Source organism: Coenobita brevimanus, chromosome 21 (genome assembly GCF_032717465.1).
Source record: "Coenobita brevimanus isolate Jiangsu-jjx chromosome 21, ASM3271746v2, whole genome shotgun sequence".
In the NCBI taxonomy this organism is placed as follows: domain Eukaryota; kingdom Metazoa; phylum Arthropoda; class Malacostraca; order Decapoda; family Coenobitidae; genus Coenobita; species Coenobita brevimanus.
In genome coordinates, this window is record NC_136974.1 from 3,488,276 (window position 1) to 3,509,218 (window position 20,943).

A 20,943-nucleotide genomic window follows, 5' to 3' on the forward strand; every position below is an offset into this window, starting at 1 on the left:
TAATTATTTTCTATTGAATCTATCTATCTGTATCCAACTATTTATCTACTGTATCTATCTGTCTATCTATTTATCTGTTTATCTATCTGTCTATTTATCTCTGTTTCTCTATCTGTCATATACTCTACCTGTTCAACTGCGACCCCTGCCCGGCAAAGGAGTATTGGCGGTTAATGAAGCTAAATCTTATGTAAACATCACCAGAGAAGATCCAGTTCCATGTACAGTTTGTGGGTCACCTGCTGCACACACACTGCATCACTACATGATGGATTGTCCGCTACCTGCTAAGTATAGAAACCCACAACTTCTGACGCTGACTGAGCAAATCCCATGGTTTATCAATGAAAATCTGTTACTTCCTATTTTCCGTGAATATCCTGAATTTGTACCAGAGTCCTAGAAAGCACTACATTCAAACATGTATATTTACACATACTAATACTTGCGGTCCTTCAGTCTACCTTACACAGACCAGCAACATTCGTCAAGCCTTACACTACTTAGCCATAGTCGCTAACAAATGTACTACTCAAGCCAATGTAAAGGAAAAAGCTAGTGTGTACCAGTGAAAGACATGTATAAAATAAATGAACAACTAAAAGTAGTGAAGATATTTAACGGAGAGAGCGAGTGGTGTGGTGTTGGATAGTGTTGTGGCCATCACTCACCGACGCCATACGACCCACTGATAAGGCGGTGCTATGTCATCATCTCAGGCTGAGGTTCATGCTGTTATACTACAGTCCTATACTACTCTGATGCTAAGCTTCTCACTCCTGTATGTATTATACTGTACAAGTTCCTCTACGTTTTATAACATATACTATAGCTAATATTTACTAAAGGGCGTGCTGCTACAGCCACGATATCATAACCACTTACTGTATACAACTATCTCGGTGGAAGAAGATATGTGGCAAGACCCACCACCTTCTTTTGTTGCATATGTGAATTGTATACCTTTTACAACAATAAATTTCATTCATTCATCATCCAATCCTACGTTGCCCCATGAGGAGCGTGGGAGCCTGGGGCTAGGCAAGTTGATCCTGACATTTAAGATGAGAGTGACCAGCCTCACTCATCCCTGAGTGGCATTACGTGAACAATAAATCCCGACCACCCCTTGGATATAAACCTTCACCGGCTCAATCCGATTGGAGCGCCTTAATTACCCACTACACCACCAGGCGCCAAAATTCGGTTATATGGTTACCACCCAGCGTAGTAAATGGTTTCCTGGTGTATAGGAAACCAGTTGGCTTGTCACGCAGTGTAAAGTCATCCATAGGCAGAAGGAAGAGAGAAGAATGAAGGAAAGAAAGTCAGAAGAGGGAGTGTAAAGTCACCCGTAGGCAGAAGAACGAGGAAAGAATGAATGAAAGACAGACAGAAGAGGATGGAAGGAAAGAAGGATGGAGGAGAGGAAAGAGCAGACATCCGAGAGCAGCGCTACATCGAATGAGTGGATGGTGGGCGTCCCCACCTACCACAAAAAAAAAAAAAAAAAAAAAAAAAAAAAAAAAAAAAAAAAATTAGTACCGGAAGACAGACAGCCTCGTTAAGAAGCTACTGGGAGGCAGCTGCATGGGGGAGGCTGGGGGTGGTTGTGGTGGAGGTGCTGGGAAGGGGCAAGTGTAAGTGTACTGGGCTTACACTGGCAAAAACAACCCTTCCTTGGCCCCAATGATCGCATTCTCTCTCTCTCTCTCTCTCTCTCTCTCCTATCCACTTCCTTTGTTTTGACCAATTAATTTGATTTTATATTTATCTAAATCCCCCCCCCCCCAGTTTTTCATCTCTCCAGCCCCACTTTCACCCTCCCCCTCCTCCTTTTCATGTCCTTTGCCATATTTGCATCTCAGCTTCTTTGTCTCTTGTTCCCCCATTCATTCTTTTCTCATATACTGCTTTTTTCAGTCCACAGCGGAACCCTATCGCTTCATAAATATATCTACCTTTTAATCTCTGTCATTATCTCTGTCTCTGTCTCTGTCTGTCTGTCTGTCTGTCTGTCTGTTAGTGCTATTCTTACCTTATGATCTTCCTTCTCATCAATAGCTTAATCTCTCTCTCTCTCTCTCTCTCTCTCTCTCTCTCTCGTGAAGCCCCCAGGTCCACCTTCCTTCCGACTCTCTTCACAAAAACAGGCCAGGCTGGTGCCATCTCCCTCACCATCTGCTCACCATCTTCCCATTACCCAATCCACCAACGAGGACTGAGCCAATTCCCAGCCAAGATGAGATGGAGGGATGGAGTGGAGAGAGGGGTGTGTGAGTTGGAGGGAGGGCAGCCAAATGAAAGAGGACAGGGCGACGTGGAGGCGATTTATCTGTGGCCACCCTTTACGAGATTAAGTTGCCTGGCATTAGATAGATAGACAAACAGATAGACAGACAGACAGATAGAAAGACAGATTGATAGACAGAGAGATAGGTCGATTGACTGAAAGACAGATAGACAGACAGATAGATAGATAGATATTTAGACTGAACTGTAATTTGTGTTTACATGAAAGAAAAAAAGAGTATGAGAATATTTCCGTGTCTTAAATTCTTACTAAAGGAAAATTATCGTTGACTTTTTAGTTTTTTCCTTTTTCAGCAAGAGCAAGGAATGGCAAGAGCAGGTAGGCCTACTTCTCCACGTCTCATGAACTCATAGTCTCCCTAAAACCTCATCCTAAGCAATTTGTTTTGCTTTTTAAACCTAACTCTCCTCTTCTCTATAAATCATTCTAATATCGCCATGCGCTGAATAAATAGCACACCGAAAATCGCTAAGGAAGAGGTACCAAGGAGACTATTTGACGGGAATACTTGTCTCACTCTTCCTGCGAATCAAAATCGAAGTTACGACAGGGAAGTAATCATAAGTTACGGCAGGGAATCTATCATAAATCACGACAGAAAATTAATCATAAGTTACGACAGGGAATTGATCTTAAGTTACTACGAGGGATTTATCATAATTTACGGCGGGGAATTTATCATAAGTTTGGAGGAGGAATTTATCGTACGTTTCGACGGGGAATTTATCATAAGTTACAACAGATCGTAAGTTTATTTGTGTTGCGGTTGAAATGACTCCACTGGGCGTAAATTGGCCATCGTAATTAGCTTGGCTGGAAGCAAGTTCTTTTCTTTTAATGCAGGGAAGAAGGAACCAAAGGCCAGAAGCCAGCAAGATTGTTCCCTCCAAGAATAAAACAAAACAAAAAGAAGATAACACAGAGCAAAATTCAAGATCCTTTCATTTCGAGATACTTGGACACGTTGCGTTTGAAAGACTGAAGGTCTTAGGCAGTAGGAAGTACAGACAGACGAAGACAGTTCCAGAGCTGACATGTTGCATACATGAAGGACTGGGAGTAACAGTTAACTCTTGCATTACAGAGTTGGACAGGAAAAGGATGAGAGTTTGTTGCTAGGCTGGTGCTACACGCCCGCCGCAGTGGTGGAGGGATGCAAGCAGGAAGTCCACAGGAGCAGTGACCATTGAAATAGCAATAGAACAGAGATAAAGATCCAACAATGCGGCAAAGAGACAGAGGTGAAGGGAGCCAGTAAGAGGAGGAGGGTTAATGAGACGGAAAGCCTTTGATTCCACCTTGTTGAGAAGAGCTGTACTGTATGTGGGGAGCCTCCCCACATATTATGAGAGTAGTACTCTACACAGGGGCGAATAAAACCCGTGTATAAAGTCAACAGCTGTGCGGGGGTAAAGAAGGTACGGAGTCGGTTTACACACTGAATCTCTCGGAAGCAGATTTTACAAGAGAGGTAATATGAGCTTTCCGGGATAATTCCCGAGAGAATGAAACTCCAAGTATATTTAAAGATTATGCAGGCTTGAGTTGGATATTGTTAAAAATTAGAAGATACTCCTGAGGAAGATCTTGACGGTTTGAACAATTTCTAGAATGTTCCTCACAGTTGCAGATTATAACACTACCCTAATCCTACCAACACAAAACCGCCCCTCCCTCAAATATGTCATCCCAAACACAATCACCTAATCCTGCATTCATTCAAGCATATGCAGCTTAAACTTCCCGACTAATGAGTCGTCACCATCGCCTCTGCTGTCTAGGTCCCATGACGTGAAAATCTGGATTGTCAGGTCCCATTTCCAGACTGGCACTCAGAGGAGAGAAGAACCAGGCCGAAGATCGTCCATGCCAATCATCTATAGTGATATCACGGAACTGGGAGGTACACTTGGAGTGAACTGAGAACCTGCTGGACACCGGAGATGAGAGGAGGGTACAGGAGATGATGAAGTCATTGACAGCACTGGCAATCCAGGTCTTCTTGCTGTGGGCATGGAGGCAATCAGCCTTCCCTTGCTCAGTGTTCAGGATGCTGTAATTAGATGGGACAATTCAGCAGACGGTTAATGTCTTCTTTCCAGGTTGAGTTTTGTATACGTGATGAAAAAACAAACTTCAGCCAAGAGATCGATGGTATCACAGTGAGCGTTTTTGATGTTCTCGTTTTTCCGAAGACAAATTTTTCCGAGTGGACAGTGCTTTCATGCATCGAACTCTAGACCATTCGGTTGCCGGCCGAGTGAGCTTCCGATTGCCCCACCGCCACATTTATGCCTATCAACCGCACGAGGGTGAGATAGTCAATTCCTGGTAATTTCCAGTCTTCTAGAACACGACCTCCAGTTACTTCCTGGAGGTGATTCGCCAAGTTATTTACGGTCGATGATTTGCTTTTGGAGGAAGGACAATGAAAGGAGAGGGCCGAGTCTTCCTCCTAGGAAAAAAAAAAAAATACAAATCTTAGTTACGTGAGAGAGTGATCGTAATTTATGTTTTCTGCAGGCACAACACGAAATGGCGAGTGCAGAGCCTCACCATGTTTCTAGTACTGAAACAAGAAATATAGGTTCGAGAGGGAATCGATTGTAAATATGCTTGAGAATCCCACGCTAGGCTTCCGAATGCACTGCTGCACGAACACAAACACAAGGAAACAAACTGAACCCAACAACCCGACCGGCTTAAGAAATAGAACATAGTTATCTTCTTCACAACAAAATTAGGAAGGCAGCCATTTTATCTACTGCACACTCTAAGGCGAAGACTAGAGCATTTCGCCATACAGCACATTATTCAGGAGTGTATATGGTGGAATAGGTAATGAGGAGGAGAGCACCAACACGCGACGTCTATATAAGGGTGGGGGTGAGTAGCGTAAGGGGGTGGGGTAGGTAGGGTGAGAATGGAGATGGAATGGGGATGTTGTATGGGGGAAGAAGGGTGGGGGTTGGAGTGGCGGTGGGGAGGAGAGAAAGGTGAGGCGGTGGGGTTGGTGGTGGCGGGATGCGGAGGGAGCGGTGTGCAGGGGAGGAGGTGTGAGGGAGGGGTTGTCGTAGTGAGATGGGGAAAGGATGGGGTTGTGGTATGAGGAAGGGGTGGTGTATAAGGGAAGAGGAGTGGAGGTTGGGGTGTTGGGGTGAGAAGGATGGGGGCGAATAAAGGAGGAGGAGTGGGGTGTTTGGGTTGGTGTGTTGGATTGGTAAGGTGGGGAGGGTAGGGAGGTATAGAGGTTGTGAGAGTGGGGTTGTGTGAAGGAGGAAGCGTGGGGTTGGGCTGAGAGATGGGTTTGGGAGGGCTGAACGGTGCATAGGGAAGGAGTGAGTGTTGGTGGGGTGGGGAGGGGTGTATAAGGGGAGTGGAGGGGGTTGGGGTGGTGGTGAGTGGCACAGTTTCATTATCTCTAAGGAGTTTAAGGTCGCTGCCATTCCTCCTTTCTCTCTCTCTCTTTCTCTCTCTCTCTCTCTCTCTCTCTCTCTCTCTCTTCTTTATCCACCTTTTAACCACTTCACTCCAAAAAATCTTCCCAAATCCAATCTTAGTGGTCTGTTCACTAGCAGGAAAAAAGGAAAAAATAGTGACCTCAAACAACTGAAAGGTCAATGGAGAAAATTCTTAACCCCGTAACTACGCCTCAAGACATATAATCACTTCGGCTGCCAGATAGATAGGTAGATAGATGGACAGACTGATAGATAAATGGATAGATAGGGTCATCCTGCGTGCGGTGGGTTTCTCAGAGCAAAATAGATTAATCTGGCGTTATTAGTATTAGATATAGATGTGACCCTTGATGAAGCCAGTAACCCAAGTAGCGTATAAATAAAAGTAAAATGTGTTCTGTCTGTCTCCTGTCTATCTGTTTGCCCGCCTCTATCTGTCTGTCCATCTTTCTGTGTCTATCTTTAGCTGTATCTATTTCTATCAGTTTATTTCAGTCAGTCAGTCAATCAATCAATTAATATCAATTAGTCACTCACTATTAATCGCTCTCTCTCTCTCTCTCTCTCTCTCTCTCTCTCTCTCTCTCTCTCTCTCTCTCTCTCTCTCCACACGACGCGTTTCTCATAACTAACTAAGACTGCCTGACGGTGGCCGGATTAAAACACAAACTCCACACTCCTCCCTCAAAAAAATTCAACCCAGATTATAATTTGCTTGTTAAGCCGCGTCCACACGTGTGCTCGAAGAAGTGCTGGCAACATGTATGCAACACAGTAAAGAACAAGCTGCAAACATGTTGGGAACAGCAGCGTCCAGATCATGTCGGCAACATCATGATGAAGTCTCAGCTGCCTGGTATGGACACGCTTATCCCATCACCTCTGCTGCCAGTGTTCGAAGCTGCGCCGAAACATGTTTGCATACATCTGTCCAAACACTGCTGCAAACATGTTCCCGAACATGTTGCCAGCTGTGTTGCCAACACATGTTTGATCACACGTGTGGACGCGGCCTTATGCTGGCACTTCCTAGACTGTTCGGTTCAGAGGTGGGGTTCCCGGACAAATTTGCCACCGATTCCCTGCCGTTGCTTAGGGATTTGGTTTTGCAGAACCTAGAGACCAGGGAAGATATCTAGCGCTTGGTGGTCCTCCTACAGGCTTCGGTCTCGCTGGGTGGGGAGCCTTCTTGCTTTGGTCTTCTTATCTTCAGCTCACAGAATTAGACATAGTCACAGTCTTCTCTGTAACAAAGATCCCCGAAAGGACAGGTCTGTTGGTGTTTGCTCTCCTTTGTACTCCTTTGTATTCCTTTCCTTGTTCTTGTTGTAGTAAATATATATATATAAAATTGGATAGTATTGATCTCGTAACTATTGTATTTCTTTTCTAAGGAGGAGGAGTTCAACAAGACAAGGAAACTCTGCACTCTCATTTCCTTGTCTTACTTTCTAATAGTAATAACAGTATACAACAACAACAACAGCAACAACAACAACTACTACTACTCCTACTATTACTACTACTACTACTGCTTCTATTACTACCACCTCTTCTACTAACTCTACTATTACTACTACTTCTACTGTTATTACTACTACTACCACCTTTACTATTACCATTACTACTACTAATACCTCTACTACTACTATTACTAGTACTACTACTACCTCTACTACTACTGTTACTACTACCTTTACTACTACTAGTACTACTACCTTTACTACTACTAGTACTACTACCGTTTCTACTACTACTACTACCTCTGATACTACTACTACTACCACTAATAATAATAATAATAATAATAATAATAATAATAATAATAATAATAATAAATCACAGCTACGAGTGTGGAGTGATCGTTAACATGTTCGATCACCACACTCCAGCTTTGAAATCTTAATGATGATGAAATTACTGTAGACTAGACATTGTTCCCATTCCTTCCTTCGGTACGTGAGGTCATTCGGAAGATGAATAAAATCGTCTTGTGATAACGTGATGATTAAGGAAAAGGTCAAAGGACGTATCTATCCATCTAGTCATCCATCATCCAGTCCTAATCTGCAGAATCAGGAACGTAGGCGCCCGGGGCTAAACTGCTCACTCGCGACATTTAAACTGAGGGTGACCAGCTTCAGTAACCTCAGAGGGGCATTCTATGAGCAATAAACCCTAAATCACTCCTTGGACGTAAACCTTTGAGGGCCTCAGTTGGTTGGAGCACCTTAACCCACTAGACCACCACGTGTCATTTGGTTTTATGGTTGCTACCTAGAGCAGTAAATGATTTCGTGGGTCTGAACCACTTCTACTGTCACTCAGTGTAGAGGCATGTGACGCCAGCACTGCTACTATTACCAGGCCGTTTAATTCAGCTCATGGAAGACTTCTCGGAGTAAAAGGTTAATGGGCTTTGTTTCTGATATCTATACTCGTACAGTGCCTGACCTCTCTCCTCACATGAGTATAATTGTCTGGTGGTGGCAGTAATGAGATATAAAGCCTTAGCGATTTATTTTGCACATTACAGCTTAACATCCCCTCATATTCGTAGGTTGTTTATATAGTTTTATTATCGACGTAGTTTGCATCTGTACCGTACAAAAGGATACAGAGGTGTAACGTGCAGAATGAACTGACAGAAAAGAGGTGCTCTAATGTCACTTATGCAACTTGAAAACAGACCACAAAGACGTCACCGCACTATTCGGTTAACAGCTTGTATCCCCAGGCGTTTAGTTCAGCTTAGGAGAGACTACCTGTACTGAAGAATTAGCAAACGATATATAACCTAGTTCCAAAAGTCTCTCAAAAGCTGAATAAAGTCCTACAGAGAAGGAGGAGGAGGAGGAGGAGGAGGAGACGAAGAAGAAGAAGAAGAAGAAGAAGAAGGAGAAGGAGAAGAAAGTAAATAATGATTATAATAATAATAATAATAATAATAATAATAATAATAATAATAATTATAATAATAGTAATAATAATAATAAAATAATAATAATAATAATAATAATAATAATAATAACAATAATAATAACACTGCTGCTACTACTACTACTACTACTAAAAGTTTCTCCATGGTAGAATAAAATCGTCTGATGATCGCAGAAAAGAATAAGGAAAAACAAGGCCTCGTAGAAAAGAGGTTAAAGACTCGAGCCAGCGAAGCATTGCGACCCGGCCGTCCCACGAGAGACTTAACCCACTTTGAGGCCGGGTTAATATAATGCATGACCCATTGCATGAAGCCATCGTTGGAAATTTATGGCGAATGTGACGCTGGAGATGGGTGTCGTGACGTGAGAACACCTGTACGCGAGGACCCATGCTCGGGGATCATTTGTCTTGAGCAGTCGTGTTTTAGTTATGGTTCTGTCTGTTCGAATCATGGGACCTTTGGGTAGGGTTTCCTCTGCCCCAGACTGTTTGAACCCAGACCTGAAATGGGGATCTGGATGTATAGTGAATGGGGACCTGGATGTATACTGAATGGGGACCTGAATGTATATTAATGGAGACCTGAATGTGTATCAAATGAGGACCTGGATGTACTGTATATCGAATGGAAACCTAGATTTTTTTTTTTTTTTTTTATGTGTCCGACTCTGGGCATAGGCTTCACAGCCTGCTATCAAGGCCCAGCAGTCCTCCTACATACCATGCACCTCTACATGTCACCACTTCGGCGCTAACACCCACCGTCCATATTGAATACATGCTAGGGCTGTCTCATACAGGACTGGTGTATTGGTATTAGCGGGGGTATTTTTAGGACATGTCGGCGGGGCTTCTGGTAGATCAGTAAAGCCTGATTTAATGTAATTCAAATCCTTAAACTGTTCCCTGCCCCAGCGGGGATTTGAACCTGGGTCCCTTGGGACTGTAGCCCACCTCTCTACCGATTGAGCCATCGCCTCCCCCATATCGACGGTTGTCTGTACAGTAGCTTGGGGGAATGTGTCAGTGCTTTCTGTATCAACCACACAATTCCTATACTCTTTTTACTCTAAGTTGGCCAAAAATTACTATCTCTCCATCTTGAAAGCTGAGTTGTTACAATAGATTAACTCGTAAAATATGATGCTAGCCACACAGAAGTGCTATGCAAAGGATGTTCATACTTAGAATTATCTTTTTCTGCCTCTCAGCTACATGAAACAAGCTGCAAAAGGACGAAAATCCAGGACAGGTTAAGGTGAAGCGGGTATACTTATCTCAACCCTCTTACCTACCTTTCAGTTGCATGAACCAGAAGGAAGGATTGATTGTCTGCTTTAGTATATGCTCGTGCAGCAGGTATGTAAAAAGATTCAGTCTTTTTTATGTAATGTGGTAAAGTGTTAGACATTTGCACTCGGTGTGACAAAAAAAAAAAAATAATGTGTTCTGTTGGCCGATATACTTCCTTCCTTCTTTGTAAGCCTTAGGTCCTCTGCTCCTACCACTCGGAATGCTAAGTTTATCTGTTGTTATTTAGGACAGAGGACAGAAGAGCGATTTTGTTAGCCATGTTTGTGTTCGCCAGGATACTTAGATTAGGTTGTTTGAATATGTTCAGTAAAAAAAGGCTAAAGATACCTAGCATAAACGAAGATCATACTTTCTTTTTTTTTATTATCATCGTCGTTATTGTTTTTTTTTTTTTTTCGCAAATGCTTATTGATGAATGAAAACATTGGCTTAATGACTCTGGCTTGTGTGTCAGTGGTCTATAGCCAAGTACATAAAAACAAACAAACGGACACTCTCTATCAACCTAGTTTTCTATATCAGTGTATATCAGGCAAAACTTCATAATTTTTTCTTGCTTTGTTGTTAACCATTGTTCTTATTATGAACAATAATAGTAACAACAGCAACAATATCAAGAACAACAACAACAACAACAACAACAATAATAATAATAATAATAATAATAATAATAATAATAATAATAATTGGTGTAAGAAGGGAAAATAAGAATATAAGAAGCACATGTTTTATACCGTACAGTACTTTCACTGGCTCATTCGACTGAAAAACCTTACGCCAAAGTCTTTACTGATACTCTGTCAGTTCTGAGACCTCTGAGTCTGGCACTAATCGCACTATGTTACTGTTATTGTTGTTGCCCCAAGCTCATCTGAATCGTGAACTCAGTAGGCTCAAGGCTTAAGCTGCTAATCTCCTGCAGTTCACCATCCTCCTTTTCGGGAATAGCGCGGGAGCTGAGAGAAGGAGGCATAACCGAGTAGTGGTGCGCCATGTCCCGAGCTATATCCAGCCTCTTAAAGAAATCGTCAACGTTTTCCTGTTAACACGTCTCTTGGTTGCGTCTTCTCACGCGTTATATTCCGTCTGAAACAAGAGGACTGAATATAAGATGCCTGAGTGTCAATACTGTCACTATTAACCCTTGCATGTTCGGATTAGCTCTAGCTTTCTACAACAACTACTACTAATACTCCAGCTAAAGCCAAGTGATTGTATTTAATTGACTGAATCGTGCAAGCATGCGTATCACTACTGTCACCATTAACGATTAAATAGTTGGATTTCTGACATATACTGTAAGTGTTACGAGAGCCAGTGACTATTTTATCACCATGCCCTGCAAATATTCCGCATTCCGCTAATCACACCACACCACACACGGCATTACGGCATAGCAATAATAATGATACTACAAATATAGTAGTAGTAGTAGTAGTAGTAGTAGTAGTAGTAATAATAATAATAATAATAATAATAATAATAATAATAATAATAATAATAATAATAAATAAATAAATAAATAATATTGATAGTGATGATACCAGCATCCATCATTCAATCTTGCATTGCCCCTGAAACCAGGTCGGGCTAGGCTATGTAATCCAGACACTGAAGACAAGGGTAACCAGTCACATGACCCGAGTGGCATTATGAAAGCAGATGTACCCAGCTTCCCTTGAACTCTGACCCTTTTGGGCTACATCCGGTTGGAGCGACTTAATCCACTGGACCACCAGCCAACCATGCATTGATTCTGTTTTAACCACCTGAAGTAGTACATTATTTTCTACAGTAGAGAAAACTATCTGGCTTGTCACTCAGTGCAGACTACTGAAGGTAATATTATATCGAGTGAGTGGACGGTGGGCGACCAGCCTAATAGAAATACACGTAGAAAAATGGGATTGAAAGGAGCAGGAGTTGAGGTAGTATGATGATGATGATGATGAGCTTTTACTACTAATACTACAATACCTTTACCATTACTGCTGCTGCTATCATCATCATCATCATCATCATCATCCAGTCCTTCTCTGTCTCATCAGAGGCCGCGACTAACCTTACTTTTCGCTGAGTGGCGGAATGTGAGCAGTAAGTTCCCAACCAATCTTCGACTGTAAACCTTTCCTGGCCCTACCAGGTCGAAGCACTTTAGCCCACTAGATTACCAGGCGTGACTTGGTTATATGGTTAACACTCAACGTAGTAAATGATCTCTGTGTTACAGGAAAGTCAGAACTACTGTACATGAGTGAGTGGATGGTGGGCGGGGATTGAAAGGAGCGGAAGGAGGGGCGGTGAAAATCTTTTCTCGGTGTACAGTTGGCACAGGGATTTGCATGGAGCCTCACACTTCCTACTACACTTAAAGGGAAAGAGTCTATCTGACAGTGTTCTTTATCTGAGGCACTGTTATTTCAGTCCCGCTGTTGATTTCTCCACTACAAATAGACACAGAAAATTGTTTAATGTTAATGTGATGATGATGATGCATCCTCTTCTTTCTTTCCTTCATTCTTTCCTCGTCCTTCTGCCTACGTGTGACTTTACAGTCTCTCTTCTGTCTTTCTTTCCTTCATTCTTTCCTCTTCCTTCTGCCTGTGGGTGACTCTACACTGAGTGACGAGCCAAATGGTTTCCTGTACACCAGAAAACCATTTACTACGCTGGGTGGTGACCATACAACCAATTTTGGCGCCTGGTGGCTTAGTGGGTTATTACGGCATTTCAGTAGGACTGAGCAGGTGAAGGTTTATATCCAAGGGGTGGTTGGGGTTTATTGCTCACGTAATGCCACTCAGGGATGAAAGAGGCTGGTCACTCATCTTAAATGTCAGCACCAACTTGCCTTGCCTAGCCCCGGGCTCCTTCGCTCCACATGGGGCAACGTAGGATTGGATGATGAATGTTAATGTGATGATGATGATGATGATGATGATGATGATGATGATGATGATGATCTACAAGCAGAGAAGGAAGAGTTGTATAATAATAATAATAATAATAATAATAATAATAATAATAATAATAATTATAATGATAATATTAATAATAAAACAATAATAATGATAATATTAATAATGATAGGCCTAATATAATAGTAATAATAATAATAATAATAATAATAATAATAAAACAATAATAATGATAATATAATATTAATAATGAAAGGCCTAATATATTAATAATAATAATAATAATAATAATAATAATAATAATTATTATTATTATTATTATTATTATTAGAACATCGTAAAAATTGTAATAGGACAATTTTGATAAAGAAAAACTTCCCACACCCATTGCCTACTAGACGCAGAGCTACAGTATAAAGCGACCTTGATGTCAAGGTCACTTATCTTACGCATGTCACCTACTGTAAAGTCATCTACAACTCCACCAAGATTAGTGGCTGTAACTTTAATCTCTCATGGAAAATTAGGTGACATCCGGAATATCCGGAAGAATCCGAATTACCCCAGGCAATCTCAGAAAATAATCCACCGATTGAAACCATACTCCTTTCCGCAATGCTGCCGCCCTAAGGCTATGTTGCAGTAAAGCTTCAGCTTATGAGGTTTTTGAGACAGCGTCCCAGAATTCGTTTATTTTTTTATTTTTTTTATATTCTGAATAATATTCGGTGATCCGGTTGATGGATTCCCATCATGACTGTTTTTATTATCATTCTTAAATAATTTAAACACATGACTGAGCAGACGACAGAACAGAGTACCGCCGATGAAGTCAGTAAGCACTTCGGCAAAACAACGACAGTAAGCGAGTGTACAGAGACCGAGTATTTTGGTTAAAGTATCTAATTCTATCATTTTTTCTCCCGGATCTCTGTACCCTGTCCCAGCACACCTTGGAGTGCGAAAGGAGGACTGGATGACTGGATGACTGGATGATTGATGATGATGGATTGTATTACACATTCTGAGTAGGTACGACGACTTTGTACTGATTATGTGCGACGATTTTGTACTAATTAAAATGGTACAAATTAAGCCGTGCTGGAATATATATTCGAGCGAGTGAGCGAGATCAATGTCCGATTTGTAATGTGGTAGAGCACATCACTAATATCGTTTTCGTTTCGAAAATTATCACAAGCTACTGAGGATCTATATACAACGTTGGAAAGCTCGTGAAAATACAGGAGGTATTACATAAGTGACGTTTCTCGAAATTCACCACTACATTGCAGGAAGAAGAAGAAGAAAAAAAAAAAAAGAGACAAAAAGGAAAAATTTTTTTTTGGTGAGGTGGGGGATTTTGTTACAGCAGAACTATGCACATCGTTGGAAAACCTATGCAAAAGTATCACGTGTTACTTGAATGGCGTTTCTCAAAATCAGTCAATATTCCTGAGCAATAGCAAAAATCACCAAATTGAGCACCAAAACTGGGTTATCCCGAAAAGTGCTAAAGCCGCTGAGGACCTACAGTTACCGATGGAAAGCCTATGGAAAAGCAATACGTGTGACATTCTAAAAAATCGCAGACTTACTTCTGAAGGGCCAAAAAACGCTAAACAGAGCACAAACACTAAGTCGTAAGTCTCCTATGCTACTAATATGGGGGAGGCGGTAGAGAGGTGGCCTGTAGTCCTACTGGACCCAGGTTCAAATCCGCGCTGGGACAGGGAACAGTTTAAGGATTTGAATATCACAAAAATCAGAATTTACTGATCTACCAGAAGACCCGCCGACATGTCGCAAAAATACCCCCGCTAATACCAATACACCAGTCCTGTATGATACAGCCCTAGCATGTATTCGATATGGACGGTGGGTGTTAGCGCCAAAGTGGTGACATGTAGAGGTGTATGGTATGTAGGAGGACTACTGGGCCTTGAGAGCAGGCAGTGAAGCCTATGCCCAAAGTCGGACACATAAAAAAAAAAAAAATCTGATGCAAGGAAGATAAATTCAAAACGTTCATTACTATCAGGCATGTGGGATGGCACACCGCTTCCTAACTTAGCTAAATTATCAACATTTGCAAGATTGCTCGGTCGAACGTCCTGCACACTTTTACAGAATGTGTGAACGCCTGTGACATACTTCTTCGTATTCTAAGTGGGTTTGAAATTTCGTAACACCTTTTCCATTTATTCTGCATACTGCACCTCATCATCCTCTTGAATGTTACTGATGTAATCTATATCGATAATGAGCCAACAGTAAAAGCACGCAAGAGGCTGTGCTGGTGTAAAACAAAATAAATCGCTAAAGAGGTGTTATGAAGCCTGTGATGCCACTCAGAAGGATTGCATTCTCGTAAGGATAGGCTACCTAGCACTTTTTCTTGAAGATATGTATGCTTTGCTGCACTATCTCTTCTTATTAATGTCTTTCAAATATATCTGTCTATCTATCTATCTATCTATTGCCGTCGCCATAATCCCATAAGGGGTGGCCATTTGACTGAGTTATTTGTTTTACGGGGCGGGGCACTAACCCTCCACCAACCCACTTGTTGACGTAGGAAACACGTATGGTTTGTTTATATGGTTACCACCCAGCGTTGTAAATGGTTTCTTGGTTTCCTGTCTAAAGGACAAAAAACCAAGAGACTACTGACGTGTAGTATTTATAAACATACAAGCTAAAGTATTTTTCCCTTGTATCTTATGTATATCTTTTTAAGTATCTATATACTGTACATACATGAGAATATTAGCATGTCGTAGGTATATAAACTTTCAAGTAAGAGAGGTAAATTGGAGACTTTTTAATTAGCGAGAAAACTGCACAAATTGCACATCTCTCAACATCACTTCCTTAGCGATTAATTTTGTACAGCCATGAGCAAAAAGTGAGCCGACATTTCAGTGCTGACTATGGTAATGTAATGTGCAACCTGAACTATTTTAATGTGATAATTTAAAGTACACAACAAAAGTGTATGGAAAGGAAGGATATACTCTGCCGTTTGGGGAGGAATGAGACTTATGGAAATGTACCGTGTTTTGTCTTAACGAAACAACCAACACGTCATAAATACTTTACTAATGTAATTTCTGTAACAAAGTTCCATCACCATCTAAATATATATATACACAATAGTAATAGTAGTAGTCCGTGGCTTGAGGTCAGCGTCCACCACAGCAACACCAGACGTAGCTCCAAGTAAGGGAGGGGCGAGGTGTTTAGTGTCGACGAAGCAGTGTCCGTTCCAACAAACAACAGCCAACAGGATCAGGTTAAGCCATCTCGCGTCCACTGCGGTCCAGGCGTGGATACATGTGTCTCACACTAGCACAGCTTGTACCAGTGTTGAAAAAGCAAGGGGAACGGCGAGGGGAAGCCAGCGTATAAAATCGGCTGTCAGACTTGGTTGCGATGGGAGTCGGGGTTACTGCTGAGTCTACCACCGTGTAGACTCCTGTCATACACTCCAAACACAACACGTCATCACCTTGTACAGCCGCTTCGAGACACTTCGGGTCCCCTGGCTCGAACCACAAAATCAGTGTCGAAATCCACATATCGTTACAGGAAAGCAGGACACGATGCTTGGCAGGGTATTATCGGCGAATTTTTGTTCCTGACTGCACTTTTCCCCTCAGTAACCTCTTCAGTGTTACAAATTTAAACTATGTCCATATTAAAAGCGACACAAATAAAGGGAATGTCAAGGTGTTATCAGTAAGGGGACGTGCTGTGGAGCCACTAGTCCCACCTGCTATACCGACCTTGGTGATACACAGGCTGGTCCAAATATAACACTTCTCTTCTAATTCTTTGGGCGATATCTTTTGTGTTGTGGGGACGGCATATTCAACTTTATCAACGTCTCACCAGCAACATTTCCTCATTTCTTCCTTCCACTGCCACATCCAGCATCATTTACTCATTTCCTCCATCCACTGCCTTATCCAGCACCATTTACCAATTTCCCTCCTCTCACTGCCTCATCCAGCATCGTTTACTCATTTCCTACTCCCACTGCCCAATCCACGCCCACACCAGCAGACTGAGCCGTCCCCCCAACACATTAGATACCACCACGTCAGTTTCTAGTGGAGCGCCATTTACGGACCACCCTATGCTTCTCCTGTTAATACCTTCCCTTGATAGATTTATTCAGCTCAGAAGAGAATTTTCGAACTTTGATGCGTTCAGTACGATGATTTTTTTTTTTTATTTATTTCACTCTTAAAATCGTCTCTCTCTCTCTCTCTCTCTCTCATACCGAATTGATCTTTTTTTTTCACTACGGCTGCATGGTTTGTACTTTTATCTTCTTACTTTCAGATTCGTTTATTCAGCTTAGGACGATTTTTTTAGCCGGAGTATTTAAAGTTGTTTCACCTTAACTTGGCCCAAATTTATATCCATTTGCAGCTTATTTGGCTTATCTCTGGCGGAAAAAGATGCTATGGTTCTGGATCCATTCCATAGCACTTCTTCGTGACTAGCATCGTATTCTACTGCTAATAAAGTTACATCCGAGCATTCTAGAAGAAGCTTTGGCGGTTTTAGGTCCAGTTAAAATAAATATTAGAGCCTGCACTAACCCCTTAAGTACGGAAGGCGTTTTCTGAGTTCCTTAAAATCGTCTGAAAGTAGCAGGAAGGAACAAGGAAAATGCGCCATCGGAGTGACGTGGTTAGCGTGCCTTGTGCTGTCATATTCTGCTACGGAAGACGTGATAGGTCTTAATTACCCTTACCTGGCTTACACTTGCCATCTGTCCACCTTGAATGCTAAGTTGAAACAAGAGATTAACGTTGGAAAATGATGCTAGTCACGAAGAAAGTGCTATGGAAAGGATGTATTGCCGTCGTATTGTCTGATTCTACCACTGAGCTACGTGGAATAAGCTGAGAATGGACGAAAATCTTGGTCAAGAAGGTGAAGTGACCACAATTTCGTTCTTTCCCAAGTTGTTTTTCGTAGCTTAGTGGCAGAATATTTCCGTAACTGCAATGGCGGCTGGTTTCCATTTACGCTTGCTACCACCTGGCGATTTTAGTCAGCTTGCGGAACACCTATTGCGCTGAGTGGGTTAATGAAGGCAGAGTCTGACCACCTAATGCCAAAAATTTCTTCTGAGCTTCATAAAATAATCAAGAAACAGCAAGAACACAACAGGTGACATGTAGAGGTGTATGTATGTAGGAGGACTACTGGGCCTTGGGTGCAGGCTGTTAAGCCTATGCCCAGAGTTGGACACATTAAAAAAAAAAAAAAAAATACACTATCGGAGGGAAGGGATCAAGGCTATACGAAGGTCCTACATCGCCTCCATAGCACTTTTCCGTGACTAGCACCATATTCTCCATAGCATCTTTTTTGACAGCATATTCTCCATAGCACTTTTTGTGACAGCATATTCTCCATAGCACTTTTTGTGACAGCATATTCTCCATAGCACTTTTTCGTGACAAGGACTACATTCTCCATAGTACATTGCGTGACTATCACCATATTCTTCACAGCACTTCTTTTTGACTAGCATCATAGTATCCATAGCACTTTCTCGTGACTAGCACCATATTCTTGTGTTAATCTCTTGCTGCGGACGCCTTCATGCGATGGCATCCACAGTAACCGCGACTCCTTCCGTCCCTATCCCCCGAAAGAAGGAAGGTGGACTGAGGGGGGGGTTCAGCCTGCGGTCCACCGGTTCACGTTCAGATGAGCCTATGAAGAGAGAGAGAGAGAGAGAGAGAGAGAGAGAGAGAGAGAGAGAGAGAGAGAGAGAGAGTACTATTCTCCCTCACTCTGAAAGTTGAATAAAATCGCCATGTGGCAGCAAGTACAAAGCAAAATCTACGTCTTTGCAATGAAGAGGTTAATGTTGCAGCTCATGACGTCACAGATCTTCAGTTTCATGACGTCACAGTATCTCATAACGTCAGTATCACTACGTCACGGCATCTCGTGACGTCACAGTATCTCTCAGCAGTAACTCATGACGTCATAGTACTCGTATAGCATTCTCAGTTACCCAGGACGTCACACTTCGACGTCAGTGTATCTCATTACGTCACCGTATGATTCTCATCGCCCCATGACGTCACACCTCGCTGTCACTGTATCTCATGACGTCACAGTGTTAAGTTCTTTATTACAGTGACGTCTTTCACATATCGTGCTGGCACTTGAATTCAGCTTAAGGCAGAGCTTCCGTGCTGAAGTAACTGAAGGAAACTCATGACATCACGATAACCCATGGATCTGTAGCTCATGACGTCACGGTAACCCATGCCTCTATAGAAGCTCATGACGTCACCATAGTCCATTCCTCTGTAGAAGCTTATGACGTCATCATAGCCCATGTCTTAAGAGTCTAATGACGTCACGATAACTTGCCTCTAAAGAATCTCATGACTTCACGATAACCCATGTCTCATTAAAATCTCATGACGTCACAATAACTCATGCCCCTATAGAAGTTTGTTACATCACATGGCGTAATGCATGACGACGATAACTCATGTCACTTGAAAATCTTATGACGTTACATCATCTTAGAAGCTCGTGACGTCAAAATGAACTTCGAATCTCGTATCGCCACATTCGTAGTTCGTGATGTTAAGGTAATTCATAATGACGTCATCATAATCCATGCTGTTAGCTCATGACGACAGGCTATCAAGGAAGCTAATAATGTTGCCATAATCTTAGAAACTCAGAAGTTTAGGATAACCCTTAGCTTTTTATGACGTCACTATGTTCTTAGAGGTTCATGACGTCACTATGTTCTTAGAAGCTCATGACATCAAGAGTGAAATCAATGAGAGCAGGGTGGAGGAGGGGGGGTTGCCAGACGCCGCCAGTGTGCGTGACGAGGCGGCCCCACAACACTTTCAAATCTTGCGCAACGCCGCTACCAATAAACCTTAATGGATTTTACCCGCCCTGAATTTTCCATGCTCTGTTTGCTCCTTCTTTTCTTTAATTATGGCATTAGGGACCTGGGACACCTACTTCATCCTGCTAAAAACACAAAGATGCGGGAGAGAGAATTTACGATGTGTATGTTACTATATAATCATCATCGTCATTCAAACCTCTTCCACTCAAGGGTGATGTGGGTGTGGGTGTGGGGGTGAGAGAGAGAGAGAGAGAGAGAGAGAGAGAGAGAGAGAGAGAGAGAGAGAGAGAGAGATAACTTGATAATGAGGCAATAATTATAGTATGTTACTATTCATGCATAGTAATTGTAACTAGATTGTAGGGAAAAAATTAAGAGTACATATTCAATTTATGATGCAATAGGAATTCCACCGTAACAGCCTTGGGGAAAAAGTCACGATTTCATTGGATTTCTTTCTCTCTCTTTTTCATCTGTCTTTCATGCACAGGTGTTGATCATTACTTTGCAATTTACATAACCAGCAATAACATCTCCATTATAATTTGCTTTGAAGTAATTATCTCATTCATGGAAATAAAATAAAGTTTGTGGAACTCGTTTAAACTGATGACTGTGTTCCAAATTTAACCCTTTCAGTAAAATGACCTTTTTTTCGTAACCGTGCTATTTCCAGACGGGAGAAGTAAGATAATATTACCTTCATTAATACTTCAATTCAATAGGTCTCTCCATAGCTGAATAAAATCGTCTGAATGTAGAAATAAAATCTAAAAGTAGGTCATTGGACTGAAGGAACTGAGTCTTGCATGGCTGCTACTGCTTCATTCTACTCAAGGCTGATGAAAGCAAAAGGAGCTTACTTTCGCCTTACTGCCTTTTTCCTCCTCTCTGTCTGTCTGCCTTTCTCTCTGTCTGTCTGTCTTTCTGTCTTTCTATCTGCCTTTCGGTCTGTCTTCCTGTGTGTCTATCTGTCTGTCTGTGTGTCTGGAATACAGGGTAACTATAGATCATTCACTTCAACTAGGTGGAGGTTTTCGTCTGGTTGCAGCTTATTTCACCGCAGCTTCGTGG